Source organism: Cucumis melo, unplaced genomic scaffold (genome assembly GCF_025177605.1).
Source record: "Cucumis melo cultivar AY unplaced genomic scaffold, USDA_Cmelo_AY_1.0 utg000434l, whole genome shotgun sequence".
NCBI classification, from domain to species: domain Eukaryota; kingdom Viridiplantae; phylum Streptophyta; class Magnoliopsida; order Cucurbitales; family Cucurbitaceae; genus Cucumis; species Cucumis melo.
This window is the reverse complement of record NW_026123987.1, coordinates 1-5,000: the sequence shown is the minus strand read 5'-3', so window position 1 is coordinate 5,000 and position 5,000 is coordinate 1.

Sequence of the window (5,000 nt, the reverse complement as noted above, 5' to 3'; positions counted from 1 at the left end):
AAGCATTCTTTGAATTCTTCATTGTTTTTTCTTGATTTAATCTCTCTATTCATTCAATATTGAATTCAAAATTACATTACAGCCGAAACAGAAGGACTTCCATTGTAAGCCCTATCTAAATTCACAGTAGTAGGGCGGATTAGATATATCTTTAGTTCCTATATAACTAGTTAATATCTAATATAACATATACATGTGTTTCTTACCTAACGTAAACCAATTATTCATATCTTGGATTCCATCGAATTTGAGAATCATTCTTCGAAATATCCACAAGGGTTGTCTTATAGCAATTCGATTCAATACATCTAGTTGACTCCACTCTCCTCTACTCTACCCTACCCAATCCTTTTTTCTCGTTTTTTGGAAACCCTTTCTTTTTAGAATTATCCCACATGGAGACAATCAATCTAAATGAACGAATTCATTAGTCCAAATCCTTGCATAGAAATATCAATATTTTATTAATCTAAGTTCATGTAATTTTTTTTTGTTCAATCGTTGAGAGGAAAAAGATCTTTTAGATCTCTTTCCTTTTTTTTTTAATTCCCGAATATCGTAATCTTTCTAGTCTTACTCCCTAGATAGTATATACCTTCCTTATTTTTTGATTATTTGTATATTTATGTTCCCTAAGTAGATTATCTTGAGCCATGTATACATTGCCTTGGTCTAAGCTAAAAAAAAGAGTATTTAGAAAACTAATCAATGATGACCCTCCATGGATTCGCCTATATAAGCTGCAGCTAAAGTTGCAAAAATAAGAGCTTGAATACCACTTGTAAATAATCCAAGGAACATAACAGGTATAGGAACTACTAAAGGTACTAAAGAAACAAGAACAACAACTACTAATTCATCAGCTAATATATTTCCGAAAAGTCGAAAACTAAGTGATAAGGGTTTTGTGAAATCTTCTAAGATGTTAATGGGTAAAAGGATTGGAGTTGGTTGAATGTATTTACCGAAATAACTTAATCCTTTTTTGCTAAGACCCGCATAAAAATATGCTACTGATGTGAGTAAAGCTAAAGCAACAGTAGTATTTATATCATTTGTGGGTGCGGCTAACTCTCCGTGAGGTAACTGTATGATTTTCCAAGGTAAAAGAGCTCCTGACCAATTCGAAACAAAAATAAATAGAAACATAGTTCCAATAAAGGGAACCCATGGACCATATTCTTCGCCAATCTGAGTTTTGCTCACGTCTCGAATGAATTCAAGGACATATTCGAAGAAATTCTGACCGTCAGTAGGAATGGTTTGTGGATTACGAACAGCTATAATGGCTGAACCTAATAAGATAGCAATTACAACCCAAGAAGTAATAAGTACTTGGGCATGGACTTGGAAACCTCCTATTTGCCAATACAAGTGTTGGCCGACTTCCACACCAGATATATCGTATAACCCTTTTTGTGTGTTGATAGAACATAATAGAATATTCATATTGCCCTCTGAAAGAAATAGAACTGTAAAACAAATTATTTTGATTCGACTGTCTTTTTTTTTTACTTGCCTTGAGTTGTCTATTTTTGATACCAATTTATTACATTACAATATCCCTAGTTTTTTTTATCTCTTTTGTGCGATTCGGGAATAGTAACCAATTCCCGAAATCTATGGAGTTCCCCCCAAAATTGATTTATCTTATTATTAATCAAGAATTTCGTATAGAGCTAGAACGACCCTCCGAAATTGCAAATACTAATTTGTTAAGAATTAATCGGATTGAAGCTATAGCATCATCATTCGCTGGAATCGAAATATCTGCGAGATCGGGGTCACAATTTGTATCAATTAAACAAATAGTTGGAATTCCCAACGTGATACATTCTTGAAGAGCCCGATATTCTTCTTGTTGATCAACGATTATTACAATATCGGGTAACCCCGTCATATATTTAATCCCGCCCAGATATGTTTGCAAGTGAGATAATTGTCTCTTCAACATAGCGGCATCCCTTTTCGGAAGACGGTTGAGTCCCCCCGTCTTTTGTTCCGTTCTCAAGTCCCTGAACTTATGAAGTCTCGTTTCTGTAGTAGACCAATTTGTTAACATCCCCCCGAGCCATTTTTTATTAACATAATGACACCGAGTCCTTGTTGCAGCCCGGGCTACTGAATCCGCTGCTTTATTTTTGGTACCAACAATTAAGAATTGTTTGCCCCTAGTTGCTGCATCAAAAACTAAATCACAAGCTTCTGATAAAAAACGAGCAGTTTGAGTAAGATTTATAATATGAATACCTTTACGTTTTGCAGAGATATAAGGTGCCATTCTAGGATTCCATTTCCTAGTACCATGACCAAAATGAACTCCTGCCTCCATCATCTCTCCCAAATGGATGTTCCAATATCTTCTTGTCATTTCTCCCCCCACTTCCTCGCTTTTTTTTCTTAAAAAAAGAGACGAGCTGAAATAGAAATAAATAATTGTTCCCATGGAACCTTATCCTCTACCTCGACCGGGGATTGACTGTTGATACACAATCCAAGCCATTAATTTTTTTCTATTCGTTATTATCTTATTACCAAATTAACGCGGCTAGTTAACAGGATGACTCCACTTTTATGAATCATTAAATCCTAGAAATGCTTGTTCTGATGTATCATGTAAATTCGTTGAAATGAAAAAATCAAATAATTCTTTGTGGTGGAACAAAATATCTCTCATTTCCCCCTCGAAAATTTTTTTTGGGGGGGGTTCTAAAGGAATATTGTTATGTTGCCTCGAACGGTGCGCTAATTCTCTGAATCCGGTACCAACTGGTATCATTCCTCCTAGAACAACGTTCTCTTTCAAACCTCTCAACCAATCGATACGACCTCGGAGGGCGGCTTTTGCTAAAACTCGAGCAGTTTCTTGAAAACTTGCTTCCGATATGAAACTTTGAGTATTTAGAGATGCTTTCGTTATTCCCAATAATACGGCTCGGTAACAGATCGCTTCTTCCAAAGCACGCCCTGTTCGTTCCGCTCGTAACAACCCAATGAGTTCTCCAGGTGAAAAAACATTAGACATTCCATCTTCTGAAACCAAGACTTTTGATGTTATTTGACGTACAATAATTTCGATATGTCTATTATGGATCTCCACCCCCTGGGATCGATAAACCTTTTGGATCTTATTAACCAAAGAGATACGACTTTGCACTATCGTTAGTTCAGAACCAATCAAAAATCCCCAAGGAATTCCAAGAATTCTTGTTATACGCTCGTTCCAACCCTCAATTCTCTTTTCTAGGCTCATCGATATTGAATCAATCGAACGCACTTCTAATACTTGTTCGACTTTTGGAAGACCCTGCGTTATATCACCAGATCGTGATTTTTCATATATAAATGTAACTAAAGTATCTCCTTCGTAAAGCATTTCGCCATAATGGCGATGAACAGTTGCTCCTGAAGTGGCCAAATAAGGCTTAGCTAATCTTATTACTACAGAATCAACTTCAACAATTATAATTTGACCCGATTTTAGGTGTGGTCTATTTTTGGCTATACATACATTTTCAAAAAAAAAATGTCCAAGACTAATTCTTGTTCTTGTAGGTGTTTCTTCACAATAATTATTGTGATAATTATGATGCAGAAAATGCCAATTCAAATTAAATGTATTGAAAACGATGTTACTGCATGGATCGGAATTGAAAATCCCCCCCGTTTTCATCCATTAAATAATATTTAAGTACTTGAAAAGTCTGTTTTAAATTGTCAAGTTGCAAATATTTAGTTAGGGAGATCGGATTATGAGTTATTAAGTCATAAAATGAATAAAAATTCACAATTTGAGGGGCCGCCCCTAAAGGTCCTAACGAATTCCTAATTGAAATTAGAGGATCCTTTTTACTTGATTCTTTTATGACATTATAATCTTTTACATCGTTGAATAGATCCATTTGCAAACAATTCGATGCTGACAAAATTATCAAAGATTGGCGTTCCTTATTTCTATTGAACAACGTACGAATAGTTCCTTGATTTTGACTCGGAGATTGTGGAACCCTTGTCTTGGAATAAATAGAAAAAAATGGATTGATATTCGTGCGATCTGACTCATTATTAAAGATCAATCCTGAACCTGACGGATCTTTCCTTTTTCTCATATACGCAGTATCGGATTTCCCTAAGTCTATTCGTAGGAAATTTCGAACCAGACCATTTGTACTTACTTCAACAAAGGAAGCGCGCGCGTCTTCGATAGAAGAGCTTTTTTTGTCTCGGTCCCAATTCAACAATAAACAAGTCCGAACTAATTGAATGCTTGTGCCAGAAATTCCCCGAATTGGTTTTCCATTTCCATAAAGTATATAATTGACAACTCTAAGCTCCAGATTATCCCTTTCTTGCAATAGATCCTGTGGGAAAAGTTTTTACTAAATTGATACCGTCGGCTAGTTCATATATGATTACAGGTCGAACAAAAACAAAATACTTTTTCTTGGTAGGTGTGATCCACTGGACATAAATCCAATTTTTCGATTTTTTTGATTTCTTAGAATTTTTTTTTACTCTTTCTGGTGGTATCAAGATGCCATTGTGTCGGGATATCTTATCCATCTCTCCAGGAAAATGTATATCTCCAGAAAATATTTTGAGTTCAATCCTTTTTTTTTTTTTCTCCACTCGGACCAATCCACCTACTCGGCTTCTTATACTTAAAGTTAGTCGTGTAGCTACTCCAATGATACTATTGTTCCGTACCATTATGGAAGAAGATTCTGGTAAAATATGCACTTCCTCGGGAATGAAAAAAAAATCGATCCACTTTCATTTGCATTTGGTATTTTGGCTTAAAGTCTTTGACTCCTCGATACTCAATCAAATCCTCTTTTTTGAGGATTGAATGCACCCCTATAGTCCCATATTTAGTAATTCCTGAACTATTTCTTCTGTATTGAGGATCATCGAAAAAAGCAAGAATACTATTTCTACGAAAAAGACCATTTATGGGTATTTCAATCGAAATACCGGAAGGGGGTCGTAGTTCTTTTTCT